At 51.7% G+C, this 13764-nt stretch overlaps 1 protein-coding gene across 2 annotated transcripts in view; it reads left to right on the top strand.

Annotated features, from left to right (window-relative positions):
- Positions 1-13764, top strand: part of LOC105480751 (BH3 interacting domain death agonist) — a 37961-nt gene that overhangs the window by 7547 nt on the left and 16650 nt on the right. The gene's annotated exons all lie outside the window — the stretch shown is intronic.

Below are 13764 nucleotides of genomic sequence, written 5' to 3'. Positions count from 1 at the left end.
TTACAGGCATGAGCCGCCGCACCCAGCCTATTATAATTTTTTTTGAGACAGAGTCTTGCCCTGTCACCCAGGCTGGAATGCAGTGGAACGAAACTTGGCTCACTCCAACCTCTGCCTCCAGGGTTCAAGCGATTCTCCTGCCTCAGCCTCCCAAGTAGCTGGGATTACAGGTGTGTGCCACCACGCCCGGCTAATTTTTGTATTTTTATTAGAGACAGGGTTTCACCATGTTGGCCAGGCTGGTCTTGAACTCCTGATCTCAGGTGATCCTCCTGCCTTGGCCTCCCAGAGTGCTGGGATTACAGGCGTGAGCCACCGCGCCCGCTGTACTTCTAATAATTTTAATGCATTAGACTTTAAATTTATTTATTTATTTATTTATTTTTTATTTTTTTTATTTTTTTTTTTTTTGAGACGGAGTCTCGCTCTGTCCCCCAGGCTGGAGTGCAGTGGCCGGATCTCAGCTCACTGCAAGCTCCACCTCCCGGGTTCACGCCATTCTCCCGCCTCAGCCTCCCGAGTAGCTGGGACTACAGGCGCCCACCACCGCTCCCGGCTAATTTTTGTATTTTTTTAGTAGAGATGGGGTTTCACTTGTTAGCCAGGATGGTCTCGATCTCCTGACCTCGTGATCCACCCACCTCGGCCTCCCAAAGTGCTGGGATTACAGGCTTGAGCCACCGCGCCCGGCCTAGACTTTAAATTTAAAAGCAAATTCTTGGCCGGGCGCTGTGGCTCACGCCTGTAAAACCAGCACTTGGGGAGGCCGAGGCAGGCGGATCACGAGGTCAGGAGATCGAGACCATGCTGGTTCACACTGTGAAACCCCATTGCCACTAAAAATGCAAAAAATTAGCCAGGCGTGGTGGCGGGCGCCTGTAGTCCCAGCTACTCGGGAGGCTGAGGCAGGAGAATGGCATGAACCCGGAAGGTGGAGCTTGCAGTGAGCGGAGATCTGGCCACTGCACTCCAGCCTGGACGACAGTGAGACTCTGTCTCAAAATTAATTAATTAATTAATTTAATTAAGCAATTTCACAAATTTCAAATGAATCAAAAAAATTTTTTTTTTTTTTTGGAGACAGGGTCTCACTCTGTCAAGCAGTCTAGAGTGCAGTGGTACGATCATGGCCCACTACAGCCTCAAACTCCTGTGCTCAAGTGATCTTCCTGCCTCAGCCTCCCAAAGTGCTGGGATTACAGGTGAGGACCACTGTGCCTGGCCTATTTTTAAAATTTCTGTTTTAATTCTAACACAGAATATAGGGATAAAAGCCTACTTAATCAAACGCTTTTTGGTTCCTCAATAATTTTTATATATAAAGGGATCTAGAGACCAAAAAGTTTGAGAAGTGCTGCTTTGAGGGAAAAAAAACTTTTTTTTTTTTTTTTTTGAGACGGAGTCTCACTCTGTCTCCCAGGCTGGAGTAGCTGGGTTACAGGTGCACGCCATCATGCCCGGCTAATTTTTGTATTTTTAGTAGAGACGGAGTTTCACCATATTGGTTAGGCTGGTCTCAAACTCCTGACCTCAGGTGATCCACCCGCCTCGGCCTCCCAAAGTTCTGGGAGCTCACGAGCGTGAGCCACTGTGCCCGGCCAATGTAACTATTGTATAAAACAAAACATTTCTGTTGAGAAGAACAGCACTGCGTCCGTGTTTCTGCAGATCTCCTAGGTGTCTAAATGAATAGAGGATACCTGGATTCTCGCTGTTGCAGTATCTCTTTTTCTCAGCCTCTGGAAAAGTCCACTGTACGCTCGTGAGAGAGTGACAGAAGAAACTGTGTTATGGAAGCTTTTCAACCTCACAGATTCTCTGAAAAGGGCCTCAGGCACCCTAGGATATCCTGGTCCACACTCCCTCCTAAAGCAATTTACCTTTCCAGAATATGGTAAAAATGACGAAAAACATAGTGAAGGGCAAAACTTGGTATGTGCCTTTTATCGTCACGGTACCTGAGTCTGAAAAGCAGCAATGAATTATGTCACAATAGCAAAGTTTGCTCGTCTTGATGGTCTTGCCTTTGTTTACTCATTAATGCCTTTGCCTTCAAAGGGAAAGATTATGGCTGGCGCGGTGGCTCACGCCTGTCATCCCAGCACTTTGGGAGGCCGAGGTGGGCGGATCACGAGGTCAGGAGATTAAGACCATCCTGGCTAATATGGTGAAACCCCGTCTCCACTAAAAATACAAAAAAAAAAATTAGCCGGGTGTGGTGGCGGGCGCCTGCCGTCCCAGCTACTCGGGAGGCTGAAGCAGGAGAATGGGGTGAACCCGGGAGGCGGAGCTTGCAGTGAGCCGAGATCCGGCCACTGCACTCCAGCCTGGGCGACAGAGTGAGACTCCGTCTCAAAAAAAAAAAAAAAAAACCAAAGTGAAAGATTATTCTTTCCTTTCTGTGTAATCCACCTGGATGGCAGAGAGGTTCTGTATAGCAGAATCATTTTTAATGCTTTATGTTGACTTTATTATGTTCATGCTTATTTAAGGGGGAAAAACAAAGAGCAAAGGTTCTTCACTTGTGAAAGATCAGATTTGTTTTGTTAATGGATAATCGAGTCTTCCCTCTCAGACGCCGTGATCCTGCCTTAACAACTGTCCAGATTGCCTCTGAAACTGTCCCTGAGGCTCCGAGTGCCCCTGGATAATCACAAAGATTTGATCATTCACCTCATAAAAAGAAAAATACTATAAACATAATGAGGTTTGTTTTCAGTGTTACCTTGTAAGACCCGCACGGGAAGAGTGCTTGTTTTTTTTTTTTTTTTTTTTTTTTTTTTTTTTTTTTTTTTGAGACGGAGTCTCGCTCTGTCGCCCAGGCTGGAGTGCAGTGGCCGGATCTCAGCTCACTGCAAGCTCCGCCTCCCGGGTTCACGCCATTCTCCTGCCTCAGCCTCCCGAGTAGCTGGGACTACAGGCGCCCACAACCGCGCCCGGCTAATTTTTTGTATTTTTAGTAGAGACGGGGTTTCACCGTGGTCTCGATCTCCTGACCTTGTGATCTGCCCGCCTCGGCCTCCCAAAGTGCTGGGATTACAGGCGTGAGCCACCGCGCCCGGCCGAAGAGTGCTTGTTAAATCACAAGAGATGCTGGCCACCGCTCCTTGGTTCAGTGTGTACGTGTAAATGTTGTTCATGGAAATATTTCGGAAGTTCTGGGCTTGGCAGGAGGCCCCATGCTTGTCAGTGCCCTCCCCTGCTCTGTATAGGATATTTTCTTTTTTTTTTTTTTTTTTTTTGAGACGGAGTCTCGCTCTGTCACCCAGGCTGGAGTGCAGTGGCGCCATCTCAGCTCACTGCAAGCTCTGCCTCCCGGGTTCACGCCATTCTGCTGCTTCAGCCTCCTGGGTAGCTGGGACTACAGTCGCCCGCCACCACGCCCGGCTAATTTTTTTGTAGAGACAGCGTTTCACTGTGTTAGCCAGGATGGTGTCAATCTCCTGACCTTGTGATCCGCCCACCTCGGCCTCCCAAAGTGCTAGAATTACAGGTGTGAGCCACTGCACCCGGCCCGTGTAGGATATTTTCATTCAGAAATTATCTGAATGAAATATTCAGAAATACCTGGCCAGATGCATTAGAAAATCGTTATGAAAAGAGACTTTGACTCTCCCCATGCTGATGTTGCCATGTGGGAAAGGATTGCCCGGTGTTTTCACCAGTGACTATTCAGAGCCTCTGGGTCCACGCTTCCGCACTGACCATCGCCTCAGTGGCTCTCAGACCACCCCAGCGTGCCGGGCCAGGGCTTCGTGAGGGGTGGGAGCAGGCTCTGAGCCCCGCAGAATGCGATGGGCCACTAGGGAACTGAATTGTGGTGGTTTGCTTGGAATGTAGCTGACATTTTCATTTCTGTTTTCTAGCTGTAAGAGGAAATGCTTTCTCATTCTTAGTGTCTGTAATCCGTAATGATTTAGAAGGCTCTGCTCTGGTAGATGGATATGAAACTTTCTTTTTTTTTTTTTTTGGAGACAGAGTCTTGCTCTGCTACCCAGGCTGGAGTGCAATGGCGCGATCTCAGCTCACTGCAACCTCTGCCTCTGGGTTCAAGTGATTCTCCCGCCTCAGCCTCCTGAGTAGCTGGGACTACAGTTGCCCATCACCTCACCTGGCTAATTTTTTGTATGTTTAGTAGAGATGGGATGTAGAATAGAGATGCTGGCCAGGCTGGTCTTGAACACCTGACCTCAAGTGATCTGCCCTCATCAGCCTCCCAAAGTGCTGGGATTATAGGCGTGAGCCACTGCGCCCAGCCAGATGTGAAACATTTTTAAATGATATCACTGTCTCAGTGAACCCCCATTCTCACTGTCTCCTTATTTTTTGTGGTGATATAGTTATTTGTATAGGTTCGGTAAGAATGTGTCCTTTTTAAAATTGAAATTTGAAATTTAAAAAAGTTTAAACTTTAATAATAATAATGATTTTTAGAGATGGGGCTTCACTGTGTCATCCAGGCTGGCCTGGCCTTGAGCTTCTGGGCTTTCAAGCCGTCCTCCCACCGCAGCCTTCCGAGTAGCTGAGGTTACAGGTGCACACCACTACACCTGGCTCTGGTTTTTTGTTTGTTTGTTTGATACGGGGTCTCACTCTGTCACCCAGGCTGGAGTGCAGTGGCACAATCTCGGCTCACTGCAACCTCCGCCTCCTGGGTTTAAGTGATTCTCCTGCCTCAGCCTCCCGAGTAGCCGGGACTACAGGTGCCTGCTGCCACGCCTGGCTAATTTTTGTATTTTTAGTAGAGATGGGGTTTTCTCTATGTTGACCAGGCTGGTCTTTTTTTTTTTTTTTTTTTTTGAGACGGAGTCTCGCTCTGTAGCCCAGGCTGGAGTGCAGTGGCCGGATCTCAGCTCACTGCAAGCTCCGCCTCCCGGGTTCACGCCATTCTCCGGCCTCAGCCTCCAGAGTAGCTGGGACTACAGGCGCCCGCCACCTCGCCCGGCTAGTTTTTTTTTGTATTTCTTTAGTAGAGAGGGGGTTTCACCGTGTTCGCCAGGATGGTCTCGATCTCCTGACCTCGTGATCCGCCCGTCTCGGCCTCCCAAAGTGCTGGGATTACAGGCTTGAGCCACCGCGCCCGGCGACCAGGCTGGTCTTAAAACGCCTGACCTCAAGTGATCCACCTGCCTTGGCCTCCCAAAATGCCAGGATTACAGGTGTGAGCCACTGCGCTGGACCCACACCTGGCTCTTTTTTTTTTGAGCTGGAGTCTTGTTCTATTGCCAGGCTGGAGTGTAGTGGCGCGATCTCGGCCCACTGCACCCTCCGCCTCCCAGGTTCAAGCGATTCTCCTGCTTCAACCTCCTGCGTAGCTGGGACTACAGGCGCCACCATGCCCAGCTAATTTTTGTATTTTTAGTAGAGACGAGGTTTCACCAAGTTGGCCAGGATGGTCTCGATCTCTTGACCTTGTAATCAACCCGCCTCGTCCTCCCAAAGTGCTGGGATTACAGGCATGAGCCACCATGCCCGGGTCACCTGGCTCTTTTTTAAGTGTATATTTTTTATTGTGGTAAAATAGATATAGCATAAGATTTCCCATTTTAAGCATTTTTAAGCATACAGTTCAGTGGCATTCAGTGTAGTCACATTGTCATGCAACCATCACCCCCAACCATCTCCAGAACTTTTTCACCTTTCAAAACAGAAACGGTACCATTAAACGCTAACTTGCCGCCCCCAGCCCTTGGCAGGTGCCTTTGTACTTTCTGATCCTTGTGAAGTTGACTACTCTGGGCACCCCTTGGAGATAGAACCACATGTATTTGTCCTTTCACGACTGGCCTAGTTCACCCAGCATAGTGTCTTCACGTTCATCTGTGTTGTAGCGTGTGTCCATCGTATGTCACCCCACGTTTTATTTTTCCACTCATCCATTAGACATCTGGACTATTTTGGCCTTTTGTCTGCTGTGACCATGGGTGTGCAAATGTGTGTTCCAGGCCTTAGTTTTCAGTTCTTCTGCGTAATGCCCAAAAGCTGAATTCTAGGTCAAACGGTAGTTCTAGGTTTAATTTTTTGAGGGACTAGCTTCTGTGCCTTTTCTCAAACCGATATATAACTGGATAAGTTCCTAGTGCAGCCGGGAACAGCATTCGTTCCCTGGAATGCTGCATTTGTGAAGGACGCTGACCAGCCACTTCTGGAGGAACTGAGGTGACCGTGGACCAGTGCCTGCGAGGTCTCGGCCTCCTCAGAAGAGTGGCCCAGCCCCAGCTCACGGCGTGGCAGGAAGGTCACGTGCCAGCAGCTGGGGAACTTAAGCTCTTTGAGGCACCTCAGTAAGAGAGATAAGAGACTGAATGTGCAGACAGACATGACTGGACCCCATTACCTTCAAGGACCCCCGGGAGGCCACAGGCCAGCTTGTGGAGCCGGGTGCTGTCGCTAGCAACCATCCGGGAAGCCACACAGTAACTAGAATCTATGCTGTCAGCCTCACGTGGCCAGGGCTTGACTGACTGGCAGCTTCCTGAAGTTTTGTCTCTGCTTCCATCCAACTTGAGACCAAGTAGAGAAGCCATCGGTGCACCTAACAGATTGAAGGCTAGCTTCCCTTGGAGCCTCTGGCGGGCAAAGGTGAATGACAGCAGCCGAGTCCCTTGCCGTTGGGAGCTCTGAGAACACGCCCTTGCGTCTCCTTGTGGAGGGCTTCACTCACACGGGCCCCACAGGAGAAACCTGCTAGAATTGCTTGCTTGCTTTCTTTTTTTTTTTGAGACAGGGTCAGGCTCTGTTGCCCAGGCTGGAGTGCAGTGGCGTGATCTTGGCTCACTGTAACCTCCACCTCCTGGGCTCAAGCAATTCTCCCCCAGTAGCTGGGACTACAGGCAAACACCACCATGCCCGGCTGGTTTTTGTATATATTGTAGAGACTGGGTTTTGCCAGATCGCCTAGGCTGGCCTTGAACGCCTGGGCTCAGGTGATCTGCCTGCCTGGCTTCCCAAAGTGCTGGGATTACAGGCGTGAGCCAGCGTGCCCGGCCAAAGCCTGCTGGTTTCTTAGGCTTGGTTTCCAGCCCTCAGAATAGCAGACTGTTGCTGGTGTTCAAGGGCAATCTAAGATTCCTTCTGAAGATAGCCAGGGAGAAGCTGCTTTTGTGCCCTCGTTGCTGTTTGATACTGCATGGCCCTAAATTAGTCAAAGAAGCACAAGGAGGCTTAGTTGAATTGAACTCTCGCTGCACTGTGTAATGGTCAGGGCAGTCTCATGAGTCCCGCCCTTCTTTTGAGTTAAAGAATCCTTTGCGGCCAGCGTGGTGGCTCACGCCTATAATCCCAGCACTTTGGGAGGCTGAGGGGGGCGGATCACGAGGTCAGGAGTTCGAGACCAGCCTGGCCAACATAATGAAACCCCATCTCTGCTAAAAATACAAAAGTTAGCCGGGCATGGTGGTGCATGCCTATAGCCCCAGCCACTTGGGAGGCTGAAGCAGGAGAATCACTTGAACCCAGGAGGTGAAGGTTGCAGTGAGCTGAGATTGCACCACTGCACTCCAGCCTGGGTGACAGAATGAGACTCCATTTCAAAAAAACAAGAAAGGAAGAAAGAAATGCGATTGAACTTTGCTCCGTGGAAAGCAACCAGTGCCTTGTGGCTGTTGGGCCCAGTTTTGCCTCAGTTTGTGAGCGCATTCCCAGTTTCCCCGTTGACTGTGCACACAGTTCGTGGACTCTTTTGAATGATTTCAACATCGCTGTTTCCCCTGTTAAAAATGAGTTGAATAAAACCTTTCACATGCATTCATTTAAGAACAATAACAGGCCGGCACGGTGGCTCACGCCTGTAATCCCAGTACTGTGGGAGGCCGAGGGGGGCAGATCATGAGGTCAGGAGTTCGAGACCAGCCTGGTCAACATAGTGAAACCGCATCTCCGCTAAAAATACAAAACTTAGCCGCACGTGGTGGTGGGCGCCTGTAATCCCAGCTAATCAGGAGGTTGGGGCAGGAGAATCGCTTGAACCTGGGAGGCAGAGGTTGCAGTGAGCCAAGATCATGCCACTGCACTCACGCCTGGGCGACAGAGCGAGACTCTGTCTCAGAAAAACAAACAAAAAACCAAAAAGGAAATCACCTTCTCCAAACCCTTTATTTTTCTTTTCTTTTTTTGAGATGGAGTTTTGCTCTTGTCGCCCAGCCTGTAGTGCAGTGGCATGATCTCAGCTCACTGCAACCTCCGCCTCCTGGGTCCAAGTGATTCTCCTGCCTCAGCTTCCCAAGTAGCTGGATTACAGTCACACACCACCACACCTGGCTAATTTTTTGTTTTTGTTTTTGTTTTTGTTTTGTTTTGAGACGGAGTCTCGCTCTGTCACCCAGGCTGGAGTGCAGTGGCCGGATCTCAGCTCACTGCAAGCTCCACCTCCCGGGTTTACACCATTCTCCTGCCTCAGCCTCCCGAGTAGCTGGGACTACAGGCACCCACCACCACGCCTGGCTAGTTTTTTGTATTTTTTAGTAGAGACGGGGTTTCACCATGTTAGCCAGGATGGTGTCGATCTCCTGACCTCGTGATCTGCCCGTCTCGGCCTCCCAAAGTGCTGGGATTACAGGCGTGAGCCACCACGCCCAGCCCACCTGGCTAATTTTTGTATTTTTAGTAGAGACAGGGTTTCACCATGTTGACCAGGATGGTCTCAGTCTCTTGACCTCGTGATCCGCCTGCCTCGGCCTCCCAAAGTGCTGGGATTACAGGCGTGAGCCACCGCGCCCGGCCTCCAAACCCTTTATTTTTCTGAAGACACCAAGGCCCAGAAAAGTGAAGTGTCAGGAATTCCTTCCCTGCCCCTCTCCTTTTCTGATTAATTCTTGGGCATTCTTCAGCCCTGACCCAAATGGCACTGCCCCTTCTCTGGGTCACCAGTCTAGGTCACGGTGCCTGTGTGTTCACACTCTCCGGTTGGCTCGTTCCTTGGCGCTGCACAGAGCATGCCGTGAAGTTTGGGGGGTGGATCGACGTTCCTAGAGTAGCACATGCTTGTTTTCATGGTGTCCACTGTATTTATAATGGTATATTTTTGTAAATAAGCTCCACTGGGCCACGGACACATGGATCATTTTTGCCATTGTCCCTAGCCCTGAGTACAGTGCATGCACTGCCAGCAAGCCCAGCACGTCTACTGGTGGGAGAATGCCACCCCCAAAGCCACAGAGCGTGTCAGTGGTGGCCAGGGCATGAGTCGAGCTGGTTGTCCTGGCTTTGGGCTGGCGTGCCCTCCTGTGCCGCGTGTGGGTGACCTCGAGGTCTCATAGTGTTTAGGAGGTGTGTGTGCCTGGGGAACATAGTGACAGTCATTTGTTACTTAAGAATAAATTTAGCTGGGTGCTGTGGTGCACACCTGAAGCCCCACCTACTCAGAAGGCCGAGGTAGGAGGATGGCTTGAGCCCAGGAGTTCTAAGCCAGCCTGGGCAACATAGCGACACTCCATCTCAAAAAAAAGAAATTCAGGCTGGGCACGGTGGCTCACGCCTGTAATCCCAGCACTTTGGGAGGCCGAGGCGGGCGATCATGAGGTCAGGAGTTCGAGACCAGCCTGCCCAACATAGTGAAAGCCCGTCTCTACTAAAAATACAAAAATTAGCCAGGTGTGGTGGCGGGCGCCTGTAGTCTCAGTTACTCAGGAGGCTGAGGCGGGAGAATCGCTAGAATCGGGGAGGTGGAGGTTGCAGTGAGCTGAGACCACGCCATTGTAGTCCAGCCTGGGTGACACAGTGAGACTCTGTCTCAAACAAAACAAATCAAAACAAAACAAAAACAGAAAAGAAATGCAGTGAGTCAGCTCTCGCCTGTGAGTGGGGACCAGGAAGGCAGGGATGATGTTGGCCCAGGAGAGGACTGCCCTGCAGAGATCTGGCCCTTACAGATCTTCCCCCCGGGAGCACCTGTGTGCTGTGCCTGTCCCCATGTGGCCCACGCCTCTATCTGACTGGCTGCGTGATGTTTTCAATGAGTTCCAGGACATTTGGCTTCCAGAGTGCATGGGAGGCCCACGGGCCTCAGAAGCAAAGCTGGCATCTGAGCATACTCGTGCGGGCCTGGCGCCCCCCACCTCAGCAGCAGCGAAGCTGCCCCTTGCCCTCCCTGGGCACCCTGGAGCCTCAGCCGTGTCTCTGAAACCAGGGCAGAAGCGCCTTCCTGGCGAGGCTGTGGTGAGGATTGGAGGGGAGGCCTGCGGAGGGGGCCTGGCGGTGCCTGCTGGGGTCCTTGTTGTCAGAGATGGTATTTGTCACCCCCGTCCGGCAGAGTCCTGGAGACTGGGGGAATGGCACATGCAGGGCTCGGCCCCTCACCCTGCTCACTGCTAGGGCCTCGGGGATCCTGGCTGTGAGCGTCCTGGCATGAGGGCAGCCTCACTGAGGTGAGGCAAGGGTATTTCCCGTTCCCCACCTGCCTGGCTGTCTTCCCACTGGCCCTCGGAAGCCAGGAGGCATGAACTCCTGGCTGCCTGAGTTTCCTTCTTACTGGCAACTTTGTTTAGGGGTTGGGGTGGGGGTAGGGCGCTATTGACTGGGGAGCCTCTGTGGTTTCCAGGGAGTCTGCATCCACGCCCTCGGAGGCCCACTCACAGCTGCAATTGACTCATTCGATTTCTTCTTAAGGTTACCCGATGAAGCCAGAGGTTACCCGATGCAGGGCTGGTGCTCTGCCCGAAGTTGACCAGCCAGGCCTAGGAATGCCACTCCCTGCTCCTAAAGCCCTCCGAGGCCATTGCCCAGAGGAGGCGGCCTCATGTCCCAGGGTATGGGGCCCCCAGGGTCTGGGCCGTGCAGCCTCAAGGCACAGCCCAGGGGAGCTGCCCTCACTCTGTCCTCTCCCTAGACTGCCACACCACCTCGCCCCTGTGTTATCCCATATGATCATGGATTTGATAGAAAATGTCCCATGGGGGAGCAGGCGCGGTGACTCACGCCTGTAATCCCAGCACTTTGGAAGGCCAAGGTGGGCGGATCAGGAGGTCAGGAGATTGAGACCATCCTGGCTAACACAATGAAACCCTGTTTTTACTAAAAATACAAAAAATTAGCTGGGCGTTTTGGCGGGTGCCTGTAATCTCAGCTACTCGGGAGGCTGAGGCTGGAGAATGGCGTGAACCCGGGAGGTGGAGCTTGCAGTGAGCCGAGATCGTGCCACTGCATTCCAGCCTGGGCGACAGAGTGAGACTCCATCTTAAAAAAAAAAAAAAAAGTCCCATCGGGGTATTCATCCCAGCCTTGTCTTTAGTGGTGACGATGTAAGCTATTCGCATGCCCCACACTGGAGTTAGTGGTATTCGCTGTGTATGTGACACACCGGCATGGGTCAGTGGTCTTCCTCTGTGATGTGACAATGTTGGTATGGGTCAGTGGCGTTCTGCTGTGTGTGACACACCGGTCTGGATTAGTGGGTGTTCCACCATGTATGTGACACTGGTATGGGTTAGTGGTGTTCGCTATGTATATGAACACACTGGTATGGACTTCGGCCCTGAACACTAGCGACACTTTGAACTGGATGGGTTGTGGGACTACCCTGAGCATTGCAGGGTACTCAGCAGTGCCCCCACTGCTACCTGGAGTGCCAGGAGCATGCACCCCGTAAATGTCTCCAGACAGCACCAGATATTTCCTGGGTGTCCAAGTCGCCCTGGCTGAGGACTGCATGAGTCTGGTGGGAGACTCGCTGCAGTGCCAAGGTGGCCGCAGTCTGCTTGTGACGCGGGCGTGTATCTGAGTCTGAAGGAAGCTGGTTTTTGTGAGCTGCCTCCCGAGCTCGGAGGTGACAGTGGGCACTTTCTCCACAGAGACCCCCGAAGTTGTTCCTTGGAGAACAAAGCGGCGAGGCGCAGGGGCTACAGACCTTGAGGCGGAAGCTAGGGTCTGGTCCACTGTGCCATGGCCTGGGCAGTGGCCCTGGGAGGTGCTGTGGCCTCTGTGGCCTGTTTTGTGGGGTGGGCTCTGTCTTGCGCTTTGTCTCGTGTGGGTGCAGGCTCCCCTTCCTCCCCTGTGGAGCCGGCAGATGGCCCCGGAGCCGGGCCCTGGTGCCTCCCTGTCTGTCATGCAGCTCAGGTCCCTTCCTATGAAATGCACGGCCACACCTAGTGAGGGTTTCTCCTGGGCTCCCCAGTGGGAGAGTGGGGTGCAGCCTGCAGCGGTGCAGGGCCCCCAGGCCTGTGTGAGCCCCAAGGTGGGGAGGTGGATGAGGCGCCTGTCAGTGCTGCTTTCTGCCACCTCCTCTGCCTGGGCACAGGCTCTCTCCTCTGTTTGCTTTTTATTTCCTATGTATTCAGGAACCGTGTGAAATTGCCAGTGCCTGGTTTTGTCCTACAAAATAGCCATTTCATTTGGTTCAACCTGATACTGTGTCTATACACACACGCACAGGCAAATACTTTTTAGAACAGCATCACTCTATTCACAGTGTTCTGTAGAAATTTGTGTTCAGTCTTTTTAAGACACCTTACTATACTGATGCCAACAAAGATTTTTTTTTTTTCTTTTTTTCTGAGACAGGGTCTCACTCTGTCGCCCAGGCTGGAGTGCAGGGGTGTGATCTCCGCTCACTGCAACCTCTACCTCCTGGACTTAAGTGATCCTTCTGCCTCAGCCTCCTGAGTAGCTGGGCCCACAGGGTTTGCTTCACCGTACCTGGCTAATTTTGTATTTCTGTAGAGATGGGGTTTCACCATTTTGGCCAGACTGCTCATTCTTTTTTTTTTTTTTTTTTGAGACGGAGTCTCGCTCTGTCACTCAGGCTGGAGTGCAATGGCATGATCTCGGCTCACTGCAACCTCTGCCTCCCAGGTTCGCGCCATTCTCCTGCCTCAGCCTCTCAAGCAGCTGGGACTACAGGTGTGCATGCACCACCACGCCCAGCTAAGTTTTGTATTTTTAATAGAGACAGGGTTTCACCATGTTGGCCAGGATGGTCTCCATCTCTTGACCTCGTGATCCGCCTGCCTCAGCCTCCCAGAGTGCTGGGATTACAGGCATGAGCCACTGTGCCTGGCCCAGACTGGTCATTCTTTTATTTTAGAGCCAGGGTCTCCCTCTGTGCCTAGGCTGGAGTGCAGTGGCACCATCCTAGCTCACTGCAGCCCTGAACTCCCGGGTGCAAACAATCGTCATCTCAGATCAATCTTAGTCTCGAGCTGTCACCCAGGCTGGAGTGCAGTGGTGCAATGTTGACTCAGTGCAACCTCCGCCTCCTGGATTCAAGCGATTCTCCAGCCTCAGCCTCCCGAGTTGCTGGGATTACAGGCATGTACCACCACACCCAGCTTATTTTTGTTTTTTGTTTTGTTTTGTTTTGTTTTGTTTTTGAGACAGAGTCTCACTCTGTCATCCAGGCTGGAGTGCAGTGGCATGATCTCAGCTCACTGCAGCCTTCGCCTCCCGGGTTCAAGCAATTCTCCTGCCTCAGCCTCCCAAGTACCAGAGACTACAGGTGCGTGCCACCACGTCCAGCTAATTTTTTCTATTTTTAATAGAGATGAGGTTTCACTGTGTTAGGCAGGATGGTCTCTATCTCCTGACCTCGTGTTCTGCCCGCCTTGGCTTCCCAAAGTGCTGGGATTACTGTCGTGAGCCACCACGCCCGGCCTATTTTTGTATTTTTAGTAGAGACGGGATTTTACCATGTTGACCAGGCTGGTCTTGAACTCCTGACCTCAAGTGATCCTCCTGCCTCAGCCTCCCAAAGTGCTGGGATTACAGGCATGAGCTACTGCGTCTAGCCGGAAGATTTAATTTTTTAATTGTCAAATCCATTCTCTCTCTCTA

The sequence above is a fragment of the Macaca nemestrina genome, chromosome 15 (genome assembly GCF_043159975.1).
Source record: "Macaca nemestrina isolate mMacNem1 chromosome 15, mMacNem.hap1, whole genome shotgun sequence".
Taxonomy (NCBI): domain Eukaryota; kingdom Metazoa; phylum Chordata; class Mammalia; order Primates; family Cercopithecidae; genus Macaca; species Macaca nemestrina.
Note: the sequence above shows the minus strand (reverse complement) of the source record. Positions and strands in the feature narration are given on the sequence as shown.